Source organism: Silene latifolia, chromosome Y (genome assembly GCF_048544455.1).
Source record: "Silene latifolia isolate original U9 population chromosome Y, ASM4854445v1, whole genome shotgun sequence".
Taxonomy (NCBI): Eukaryota; Viridiplantae; Streptophyta; class Magnoliopsida; order Caryophyllales; family Caryophyllaceae; genus Silene; species Silene latifolia.
In genome coordinates this window covers 347,643,970-347,656,977 of record NC_133538.1, presented here as the reverse complement: position 1 = coordinate 347,656,977, position 13,008 = coordinate 347,643,970, and the positions used below count along the sequence as shown (strand labels likewise).

The 13,008-nt window shown below is 38.0% G+C and overlaps 1 non-coding gene across 1 annotated transcript; it reads right to left on the bottom strand.

The window, feature by feature from the left end:
• Positions 1 to 11,062: 11,062 nt before the first annotated feature.
• LOC141634892 (small nucleolar RNA R71) lies at positions 11,063 to 11,169 on the bottom strand. Its single transcript, XR_012539609.1, has one exon. It is a non-coding gene; the product is annotated as a small nucleolar RNA R71 (small nucleolar RNA).
• Between the last annotated feature and the right edge of the window lie 1,839 nt (positions 11,170 to 13,008).

Genomic DNA, 13,008 nt, shown 5'->3' with positions numbered 1-13,008 from the left:
AAATTAATCCATCTTTCTACCACCTATTTCTCATTAGTACGGAAATCATGCCTATCATCATCCCGTTTACACTCGATGAATCAATTTGATGATTTTTTGACTCGAGTTTCGCCTCGAAAATCGTGTAAAGTCACCCAGTTTTTCTCGTTGTTTTGTTGCTCAATTTTCAATCTTTTGACGATCCTATTTTCATAAATAGTGGTTGTCTATTTTAAAACGAAGTTTTAATTTGTTGTTTTATGTTAATAGCATGTTTGTTGTTTGCGTAGTTGAATTTTGTTCCGTCGTTTTTAATTAAAAACAAGTTGTATAATAGGATACTCGATCGAGTTAATCAATACTCAATCGAGTACCCTATTTCCTGGGTGTGTTTTGCTTCGACATTTAGCTGTTTTGGCATAATATCTGGGTACTCGGTCAAGTTGGTCAGTGCTCGATCGAGTATCCATGTTTTAGTTGTTGTTTTGTCTCGGTTTTAAGTTGTTTTTGCTTCTGTAGTTGGATACTCAATCGAGTGACTCCAATACTCGATCGAGTGTCCTCTGTTACAATATATAGTTGTTTCGTTTCATTTGTTTATATTTACCTGTTCGCTTGTGTAATATTGTATGCTTTGAACTATTGCATATCACATGAATGAAACCCGACTTGACCTAGATTAGGCCTTGCATGACCTATATATCGACCATGGCTAGTGGTTTAGGGGGCCTATATTCGCATGCCTCAATGCTGTTTTGTTCGGTTGCTTTCGTTGTTCGTTGTTGGGTTGCATTCGTTATTCGTTGTTTGGTTGCTTTCGTTGTTCGTTTTTTGGTTGTATTCGGTATTAGTTGTGTGGATGTATTCGTTGCTCGTTGTTTGCCTACTTCTTGTTATAGTTGTTTTATGAACTAACCCGTAACGTTTGTTCATCTTTCTTATACTAAGCGTAAGAATTTCAATCCCTCTTTTTTGGTTGCGTTGTTTATTAAAAAGGAAATTTGCATGCTAAATCACTTGACGATTTTTATGCATTAAATGACTTAGAAACTTGCTTCATATGTTAGGAATTAATATAATAGTTGCATTTTTAACATGTGCTCATATCCGAAATAGCCATCCTTTTCCGTGAGTAGAGACCGTTATTGCAACGGGCGGGGTATTTTTTTAATGAAATTATTTAAACTTCCTAACACGTAATCTCGCACGAACTCATTTCTCTAAGATTTGGTTTCTAAATTTCACCTTAAAATTTAGTGGCGACTCCTTTCAACGATGTAAAATATTTTTTTAAAAAGGACCATTTGCATGGATGAATTTCCTTGTCCACACATGTGCGAAAACTAAATTGTTCCAAGAGGGTGATTTGGTATGGAAAGTGATCTTGCCTAAAGGGCATAAGATCATTTTTATGAAAAATGTTCACCAAGATGGGAGGGACCATTCAAGATTACTAACGTTTTATTAGAAAATATGTATGTCTTGCAAAGCGTTGATGAAACATATTTCAAAAGGAATATAAACGGTAAATTTTTAAAGTTCTATCACCCAACTATTTGGAAAAAGGACGCAACAAATATCAAAATACAATTTCCAGAGTTTTGGGATAAGATGAGGGCATTATATTGATTATGTAAAATCATCCCTCAACATTAGTTTTTGGCTTGACGAATAAAAGTAAAAAACCCTATGATTTCATTCATGAGGGATTGGGTGCGAGAATCCCATAGATTCCTCATAGTTGTCAACTCCTCCTGAATGGAAGTAGTACGCTGCTGATTGTTCTCTATCTAAGCCTTAATTAGATGGACAAGTTGGCCAAGTGAAGCGGGAAACGTTGACCTACCTCTGGATAGAGCTTGGCGCTGTGCCTTTATTTCATTGAGGGCCTTCTCAGCATCACTAATCGTTTGGTCAAGGTCTCCGATTTGGCGCTCATGTTTGCAATGGGCAGCATAAACCGAGGATACTTGATGGCAAAGAGTCTACATAGCCAGGTTATCAATATAAAGTTAGTGGTGCAGAGTCTCATACCTTTCGAAGTCACGCAGCACCAGAGCCTGTAGTTGACCTATCTACTCAACATAGCGTTGAACCTGGGCATGAAAGGGGGAAGAGCTTTATGAAGCCTAACACATGGTATGACGTTGTTGAATAAAGTTTCTACTGGTTGGCAACAACGTTAAGCAATCCAATTTAGCAATGGTTGGGAACGCCGAGGGGGAACTTATCATAGTTCCTGCCATTGGTGACCGCTCAAACCATGATATCGACAAAGGTGTCAGCTTCACGATAGAATCCACTTGGGGGGGGGGGGGGGGGGTTACTTATGGGGGGAGATGGAGTCTACATCATGTCAAAAAATTTAAAAAGGTCTTCTTCAAAAGATGGGATTATAACTTGAATGATCTGTGTTTCAGGTGCCGTTTGTTCAACAACTGGGACCGCTAGTTCTTGATTTTAAGGTTGGAAGCTACTCTCAACCATGGCCGTAGCTGCATCTCTTTGGGATGTATACTCGGTTGCACCGACGTGATCAGGAGATCATTTAACACCCCTATTTATTCAGGAGCGTTTAACAAGACATTCCTAAGTAAATAAAAGTGTTACCATCTCAGTTGGCTGAGGTAGTAGGTACTTTAACTCAAACATAGCATAAGGTACTTTAAATAAATGATGCTTTACTGAAATAATAAACTCAGCAATATAACAAATAGTTCATATTATAAGAACATGGGCATAAGATAGAAAGTTTCAGCAATATAACTCAGCTAGGCTAATATACAAGATCGTCAAAATAATATATTTCATCTCAATAACAATTCCAAATCATCCAACTATGCCAAGTAAACAACATTAATTAAAATAGCATATGATTGAGTAGTTTCCTACCTTATAAGCAATCTTCAAACAATTAAGAAAATTTTAAATCAATAGGGATCCTCCACAAATTATTCACCTAGACAAGACAATTAAATTCATACAATTACTAACTAGTCTTATAATACAATTATGATGTGAACTTCCCATAATCAATCGCCTAGAACTCGACCCAATTACCGTCCCAACATCCACCAATCCGCGATGGTCAAACTGCTGGTTAACCCAACCGATCACGGCAGTCAGTCGGTTAACATCCATCATGGTCAACGGTGCATTAGCTCGAAACATAAATTATTAATTTAAAAGACGGAATTACAAAATCATACCTTTTTAGATCTAAGATGAATGTGCAAAACACCCTTCTTTAGTCTACTTTTCTCCCTTAGGTTTTTGTTTAGTTTGAGTAGTGAGGTAAAAGATTAATAAGGTAGATGGGGTTTATATAGTGTTGGGGTTGATGGGTGGAAGTTTCTAGGAATGGGTCTCCTAATTATAATATTATTACTCTATAAAATCTCTAAGGTAGATAAGGCTTACAAAAATCAACACCTTCCCTTCCCTTGTCGACCCTCCACCCGCCGTTCTACTCCCTCCATCTGTTTTTTTTTTTTAAAAAAAAAAAACTTCCGTCTTACAAATTAAATATCTTCTTTAATAAATAATAAAATCTCTTGTTAAATAAATAAAACTGCATTCTCACCGTTGACTCGACCATTGACTTTAACTAGAAATACGAGGTATTACAGCCTTCCATTCTTAAAAATAACTTCGTCCCGAAGTTCACCACACTACTCATCCCAAAATCCAAAAGGTTAAACAATATATCGAATAAAATGCTATTTAAGACTTCAAATGTCGTGGTATTACATTCTAACTCCCTAAAAAAAAAGAGTTACGTCCCCATAACCAACCATACCTTAATAAAAAAAGATGGGGATACTTCTCTTCATTGTAGCCTTAGCTTTCCAAGTAGCTTCCTCCACATTATGATTATTCCACAAAACCTTAACCAAAACAGTCTCTCCATTTATGGTTTTCCTCACCTTTTTATCCAATATCTCCTTGGGCACTTCCACATATGACAACTGTTCATCAATCTCAACTGTCCGTGGCTCTAAAACATGATTAGGGACACTCACATACCTTCTCAAGTGCAAAACATGGAACAAATTATAGACTTTTTCCAAGGTTGGTGGTAATGCAAGTCGATATGCCACTTCCCCAACCATGTCCAAAATCTCATAAGGGCCAGTAAACTTTTGAGTGATCTTTTGCCTCTTCCAAAAATGCATCACTCCCTTCATATGAGACTTTTTCAATAACACTTTATCTCCCACATCAAACTCAATATCACTCCTCTTCACGTCAGCATAGCTCCTTTGCCTATCATGTGCAGCTCTCATCTTCTGGCAAATTAACTGAACTTGCTCCACTATCTCCTGAATCATCTCAGGCACTAATATAACTGCATCAGACTTTTCATCCCTACACACAGGACTCTTGCACTTTTTTCAGTACAACGCCTCAAAAGGTGTCATGCCAATACTAGCATGGTAACTATTATTATAAGAAAACTCTACCAAATCCAATCTCTCTTCCCGCGATCCACCAAATTCCATCACACATGTTCTCAACATATCCTCCAGCGTATGAATAGTCCTATCTGTCTGAGCATTAGTAGCTGTATAAAATGTTGTACTCATCTTCAATTGAGTCCCCAACGAAGCCAAAACTTAGAAATAAACCTAGAATCACGATCATATAATTTATCTTTAGGTATTCCACGAAGCTTCACCACGTGCCTTCTATAAGCCTTAGCCAACTCAGCCTTACTCCAAGTATCTTTTATCGGAATGAAGTGAGTTGACTTAGTCAAACGGTCCACAATTACTCAGTTCATGTTATTTCCCTTCTGAGTTCGAGGTAACCCCACAATCAAATTCATAAAGATACTCTCCCACTTTCACTCAGGTACATATAAATATTGCACCTTCCCCTGCGGCTTCTTATGCTCTCCTTTCACTCACTAACAAGTCAAACAATGTGAAACAAACTCTGCCACCTCCTTCTTCATCCTTAGAAGCATGGTTTGACCTATCTTCATGGGGTGTCTCCTTTGATAGGATTGTGGCTTTAAGATACTACTCCTGGTTGGTTATACCCTCTTCGGCATGGGGTGGTTCTACTACTTGTCTTTATGTAGCTCTGACTAAGGATTTGGGCTGTTTTATTATTGCCTGCAAGTGATGATGAAGGAGTAATAACTTGATCGTCCTCTGAAATACCAATGGTTGAAGGAGTTATTCGGTCTTATTCAGATCTCTCAATCATTTGAGAGGTTGTGGCATGTGTATATTCTGGCGCTCGCTTGACAATTTTCTGCCTTTTGGGGTGCACTTTTGAAGTTGAGGATCTTCAACGTTTCCTGATCAAAGGTTTTTCCTCAATGTTTCATCTGATTCCTCTAGTTGAACCGCTTCTTCTTCCTCTGTAATAACGCTTGTTAGAGTTTGGAAGATCATCTTGGGAGTGAAAGATGATGAAGAAAAATTAAAATTTCCTGGGAAGAATAAACAAATGAGTTCTTGAATAGTAGGCGTTGTGTGTCATGCAGATACAAAGTTGTTTAGCATCTCACGATGATTGGACAATGATAAGAGCTTTGGACCTGGTAAAGTCTTTCCAACAAAGGAAAAAAATAGTTTATATTGTGAAAAGCAATAGGACAAGTAGCCAGAAATTTTCATAGAAGTGAAAATCTACCTTTGATGCTTTCTTTGAGCTTATGAGTTGCTTGAAGCAAGCTAGCAGCTGAGCACCATGGTGAGGTAAACCAATGTTACTGGAACAGACTTTGAAAAGAGATGTTGAACATCTTTTCGTTCATCCTAACCCTTTTGTGCCATGGGTTATTCACAGAACAATGGTATGGTATAGCAAGGGATTGAACAAGGCCAAATTACCGTGCAATGAATTGAGAGTTATAAACCCCTACACCATAATAAGTGGCGAGGAAAGAAAAGTAAGGCAAGTCTTTGGGGGCACAAGAAGTTGTCCTATATATCCTTGGTTCACTCTTCAAGAACAGGGAATTCTATGGTGTTCATCCATTAAGATAAGTACATATTAAACAGAAAAGTTGGAGAATCTGTCAACTGATGTTCTAAGATGTAACATTGGGTGAATGCACACAATGAATTCTTTTGACAAAGAAAGGAATCCACAATAATGTCTACAGACTTGGACATAGTAACATCGGTTGCGTTTATAGCAAATTCTGCATAACTATAACGGTTTGGCTTCAAAGATCCTTTTAAAAAGTGCTAAAGGTCGACAACACTATGATAAGGGAAATAAAGCATTGCTCAATAAAATAAGATCCATAAAGGAACACTTTAACCATTACAAGCTAGGGTGAGTCCCGGTTCTTCTCGTTAGGTGTGCGACGAGCAATATGGTAACAACTTTGGAGCATTATGTAAATAGAGCTCAACACTAGAGGTGCCAAAGGAATGAGGTCTGTGCGCGTTTGAATCTCAACGGCGAGTGGAATGAAGCCACTAATGCATCCACAACTCTTTGGCATAAGAAAAAGGGAGAACACATAAGAAAGGATCCTCTTTGAATTTAACGGGATCCTCTTTGAATTTGCTCTTCACGTCAGAAAATCCTTTTTTGGGTGCGGCAAAAATTCAGTCCCAGAGTTGATATGCTTCTTGGCAAATTATTGTGCCTTCAGTAGAGAAGTTGTTTTTGTCCAAGGAGAAATGATTTCATGAGGCGCCAACTGGGGAAAGATCAGTCAAAGGCCAAAGTAATGCTCATAGCGCCATGCAGCACAAAGAAGCAATAATTAAGCACTGGGCTCCATAGAGATACAAGCACAGAACAAATAGTTCTGGCAAAAGGAAAGATATTATTGTGCGCTAACCGAATGAAATAATCAATTTGGTTATTATCCGTCCACTTTTAATAAAAAGTAGACAAGCGTTTGTACCAAGCGTTGATACCTAGGGTTTTGTCTTCTCCTTACCAATAAAAGATACTTTGATGGGGTTTGGGTCCCAACCACTCTATTTGAAAATTTTCAGGATGAAATGAAATAGGACAAGTATCAGAAGTATCCGGATAATGTGCTGCCAGGCACTTTTGGATGTTGGGCGAGAAATTTTCACTGCTGGTATGCCAGAGTGGGTAGATTAAGGGGAACAATGGTGCGTCCGGAAGGTTATCGCCAATTTGTTTTTTGTCGATGGCAAGACCTATGGGGTGAAAAATGCGTTGTGAGTATTTACAACCGTATAAATCACAGAAAGGTCTTTTCCGTGTAATTTGTTGCAACGTATTGGTCCAATAACGGACACAGATGAAGAAGACGCCGTAAGAAAATGGTGTTCTTAGTATTCTCTAAATTTAATGACTATAAGGAAATTGGGGAAGACATTTTTGAAAGATTTTCTTATGAAATAAGAAACTCTAAAACAACTTGCTTTATAGAAGAAGGGAGTTTGGAATAAAGAGGAACCAAGAATATCAGAAATGTATTTTGCGTGTATTACGAAAAGGTGTCTTGTTGGGTACTGTGATAATTAAGCGGTGAGATATATCGCCACGTGTTGAGAAACATTTAAAAGGTGGATACGAATCGTGTCTAACAATAATTAGGGTTACAGAAACGTGTTCCCTAATTTCGCCTATTTAAGTGAAGTTACTTTTCACTCTAAAAAATTATCCCAAGATAATTTTCTTAGTTTATTTGAAAGTAAATATTATCCAATAAATGTTTGGATTTCCTATTTGAAAAGTGTCCATCTTTTCCTTTACTTCAAGAAATAAGAAGTTTCCAATTACGGAGATTGTCTCGGTTGGAGAGAATGGTTTCTTTTTCTCGACAATGAACACTAACGCAGCCTTAATGAGGTTTGAGACTGAAGAAGCGAAAAAGGTTTTGAAAGCAGATATCAATGCCTATGTTGTCGACATTTCGAGAAGGTCGTAAAGATTGAATTTTTCGCCAAATTGATGAAGGAGACTAAGAATGGCTGGAAACCATTGGATAAGAGTCAGCTGTTTCATGCCATATGTAATGTTGAGGATGTGCTGAAAAAGATCCTGGTGTGTGTGGATAGTCGTACAAGACACTGTATGATCATGGTATGTCGTTCTTGGGCTGTCTGGTTGCTACCATCTGGCCCTGGGTAGTTAATGCAAGTATATAAGTGGCTCTTTCAATGGGTAGTAAAGTGGACTCCGAATGTGTAACGCCAGCGATTTCATCTTTCTAGATAAGAAAGATTTAACCTTTTAGACTTCTTGGAAAATCCATTTTCTGTGAGATGAGTTTTCTAATCCCTTTTTGTCTTAAAGTTGTTTCTAGGTGAAAACTTTATTATTCCGGAGTAGTTTTGAGTCGACATCGTGTTATTTGAAGTGCTAAAGGTAACGGTGATAAGTTACTCGGTATTATATCAAATTGCGAGCTTTAATTATTAAACTTTAGTCTTTAGCTAATAAAGTTACTACCTTTAATGTTATTGATGAATTTTGTTGGATTATTAATGTTAGATGATGTTTTAATTGTGTTTTTATGTTATTGAGATGGTTTATTGCAAACCATATCATTTGGGTAAAGTTGGTTTGTGAGGAATGAGGTGTAGTTTAGGTATTGTATGTATATTGTAGTTTGCGACGATCTTCACTACATGTTTTAGGTGTTTATTGTTGAGATATGACGGTATATCGTAGTTGCTGATGTGATCAATATTTGAGCATATTTAGTCCCCAAATTAGCCTCGTTCCTATGCTTTTTAGTGCATATTTGGGTCATTTACTATTTTTAGTCCTTTGTTTTGCATATTCTTTGAGGTTTTGTTTCCTTCGTAGGAGAGGAGTGCAAACCTTGCATTTTCATGGCAAAATAGAGCTAAATTAATCGAATCTAATGACCAAGCATCAAAGAGAAGACAAGACTAGAAGGCCTTTATACATAATAGTAGATGGGCAATAATGAAGAAGATCCTTGCATCTCCGACAAAATCCCAGAGGATTGTTGGAAGAAGAAAAGAATAAAAGATGAAATGGCACGCTGGACTAGGATCCGAGCATCTCACCTATCGGGACGCTCGTCCAGAAGCTCCACAATTCGAGCGTCCAAGCTGCCAGGCCGCTTGTCCACCGCCTAAACAATCCGTTCGTCCCGACCTTTTGGACGCTCGGATTGTCCTCCAGTGCAACACGTCCTCTTCTTTCTCCATTCGAGATGCGCATATTTTTGAAAGACTAGCTAAAAGGAGACCCGCATCTTTTCTTGAGAGGAGCGATTCCTCAAGGACTTAATCGTCATTTAAGCCCTTAGTAACCCTAATTTGTGCACTTAATCCCCACTATAAATACCCCATTAGTCTAATTAGATTATCATGTTCTTCTTATCAATCTTTAGTGTAGTTTATATTATTCTAATCTCTCTTTAATCTTGTAATCAACTTCTAATCAAGTCTTAATACAAATCTCATTTCCTTAATTTCTCTATTGTTCATCTTTTATTTTGGGTAATTGAAGATTATTTGGGTTTATTGGGAGATTTACAACCTTCCATCAATCATCAAGTACTTCTATTATTCTTTGCATTATTATTTTGGAATCATCATTAGGTATAATTCTCTTAACCCCTTTTTAATTATTGTTAATCATCTTCATTTATTCATAATGTTTTGCTTTGTTAATATGATTGACAACCTTGTTAACATGTTAAATATGATAATGAGTGAGTAGTTTCCTTAACTAGGGTTAATGGGGAACTAGGGGAAACCAACATGGGGGATGATTCATGCTTAATCTAATATGTTCACATAATTTATTTGCTTGCTTGTTGTGATCTCAACTTATGCACATGTTATGTTTGATGAAATGCGAGCCTATGAATCCTTGCATTTTTTACCCATCACTTACCTATTCAATGAGACTTGTAAGACATAAACCAACTCGAGTCTCATTAGACCATGCATATAGTTGAGTAGGGAGGATTAAGTCGACTTGTATGTGTTGTACAATCTAATCGATTCGGCTCCGAGACCCAAACCTTCCTAGGACTGTAAGATATAAACCAACTCGATCCTATCACAACAATAATTGCTTGCTTATAATTTGTGAATATGTTTGTATAATCAATTCCCATGAATCCCCTATGAACCCATGACACCCTAGTGATTTTAATCAATTGTATACATCTCATTTTAGTCATCTTGCTTGTTTACTTTTATTGTTATTTAGTTTAGTGATCTTCTTATCTCAACCCAAATTGTGACACCCCTCGACAACACTACTTGCAATCGAAAATCCTACATCAATACCCGTCCCTTGGGATCCGACCTTTACTTGCCTCTTTACTAGTAGTGGAGTTGTTTGTGAAGTTATAAATACTGTTTTTGTCTAGGTGCTCCTAACGACAAGTAACCGAAATCTAAGCTCAAAGCGGAGCGACCAAAAATGGCGCCGTTGCCGGGGACGGTGTTAACTTGATTTGATTTTCTTTGATTGTTATTAGTTGTGTCTTTCTTTGCCTTGGGGAAGTAAAACTCCTCAAGGTTTGTTCTAATTGTTTTCGAGTTGTTTGATATTTTGCATGTCTAGAAGATCACAAGGTAACTTGTTACCCATTGATCACGAAATTGAAAGGACTTTGACAACCAATAAAAGACTTGCTAGAAACACTTTGAGAGGTATTGGTGAGGTTGTAGATATTCAGCCAAATACTATTGAGTTCATCAACCCTTTTGCAAGAGAAGGTGAGGAGAACCTAACACAAAACCCAACATAAAATCAACCTATAATGCCTAAGTTTTCATCACATTACGTACCAACCGAGGAGAACCTACCCAATGGTACTCCTACACCACAACACTTAACCGGAAATTTCATTGCAAAATCCGCATTTTTCCAATTAGTCGAAAGAAGCCAATTTGGGGGGATGCCTAGTGAAGACCCTCATTCTCACATGGAGACTTTTTGTGACTATTGTGATGCGATTTCACAAACCGGAGTGACTCAAGACCAAATTCGATGGGTTTTATTTCCTTTTTCCCTAATTGGTACCGCGAAACAATGGTTGAAGAGCCTTGATACTGCTACTCTTGGAATTGACTCTTGGAAGAAGTTGGCTCTAGCTTTCTACAAAAAATTCTACCCTCCGGAAAAGACTAACATGCTAAGAGCTCAAATTACGGGTTTTAAGCAAAGGGACGAAGAATATTTGTATGATGCTTGGGAGCGATTCAAAGGAACTTGTCGCTCATGTCCTCATCATGGACTTAGCGAGTGGTTCTTGGTACAACAATTTTGGAATGGTCTTTATGAAGACTCAAGAAACATTCTCAACATGGGATCAAATGGTATGTTCACCGAAGTTGACGATAATCAAACTTGGAACAAGATTGAGGAAATGGCGGTCCATAATTCACAATATAGTAGACCTCGCAAGGCTACTAGAGGAGGAAAGCATGAAGTGGACTCTATTACTCAATTGGGTGCTCAACTTAGTGCTCATATTGATACCATCAACTTGAAGTTTGAGAAGGCTATGGCTAAGCTTGAAGAAGCGTCAAAATCACCAAAGCAACATGTTAATGCCATGGTGGCATCTTCATCAATCCCAAGTGGCATATGTGAGAATTGTGGAACTTTGGGACATGACCAAAATGAATGTAGGGGAACAAGTGAGCAAGTGAATGCTTTTCAAGCATACAAAAGTGGTACCCTTTATTCCAACTATTACAATGAAAACACCAAATTCCACCCAAATCTCTCATACAAAAGCCAAAATGTTCAAAACCCTCAACCAATGTACACCCCACCTCCCATGAGAAACAAAAATCAAAGACCTTTTTACAACCAAAACCTAGGTTATCAAAATCAAACTCCATACAATCAACAAAATGACCAAGGTTTTGATGTTCAAAAAGAGGTCCTCCAAATACAAAAGAATCAACAAGAATTTTTCACTCAAATGCGAAAAGATAGCCAAGCAAAAGACATAACCATCAACAACATCCTAGACCACACAAAAATGTTGGAAACTCAAATGACCCAACTAGCATCTTCAAGCTCTCAAAGACAAAAGGGGCAATTACCACCTCAAAGTAATCCCCTAAGACATGAAACGGTTAGTGCCATTCACTTGAGGAGTGGTACAAGATATGAAGGGCCAAAGAAGCAAGTTGAAGATGAAGTTGTAGAGGCTAGTGACAAGGAAACAGTTGTGCAAAACTCTAAGGAAGAAGAACCCACCAATCAAGAAGTTTCAAAAAAAAATGAAGAAAAGGCCAAAGAGAAGGAGCCCATCGTGATTAGACTTCCATTCCCGAGTCGTCAAGCTAAGCTAAGTTTGATGACCAACTTGGAAAATTTATGGAGATTGTGAAGAATTTAGAAGTCTCGAGTCCTTTCATGGAATTGATCAATCACGTTCCGGCCTATGCAAAGTACATGAAGGACATCCTTACGAAGAACAAATCAATCCGGAAGCTTGAGACTATCGCCTTCACTAAAGTGAGTAGTGCCATCCTTCAAGGGATTTCACCTCCAAAACTCAAGGATCCGGGAAGTTTCTCCATTCCGTGCACTATTGCTGACACTACAATCAACAAAGCTTTATGTGACCTTGGGGAAAGTGTTAGTGTCATGCCATATTCGGTTAGAAAGAGGCTAGGAATGGGAGAACTCAAATCAACCAACATCACGCTTTAAATAGCGGATAAATCGACAAAGACACCTTTAGGGGTATGGGAAGATGTTCCCGTGAGTATTGGAAAATTCTTCATCCCGGTGGATTTCGTTATTGTTGACATGGAAGAAGACTCCAACATTTCTATTATCTTAGGAAGACCTTTCTTGCACACCGCGGGAGCGGTGATCGATGTGAAGCATGGAGAGCTCACCCTTGAAGTGGGAGATGAAACCATCATTTTCAATCTTGACAAGGCCATGAGAGCTCCCCGATTGCATGAGCCATGTTTTATGGTTGATCACTATAGCCGGAAGGATGATAGGAAGAAGTTGGAATTTCAATGGAAAAAGAAAGTGGATGATGCTCCATCAAAAGGACAAGGAAATTGAAATAATGAGAGCTTTAAAAGCTCACCCATGACAAGT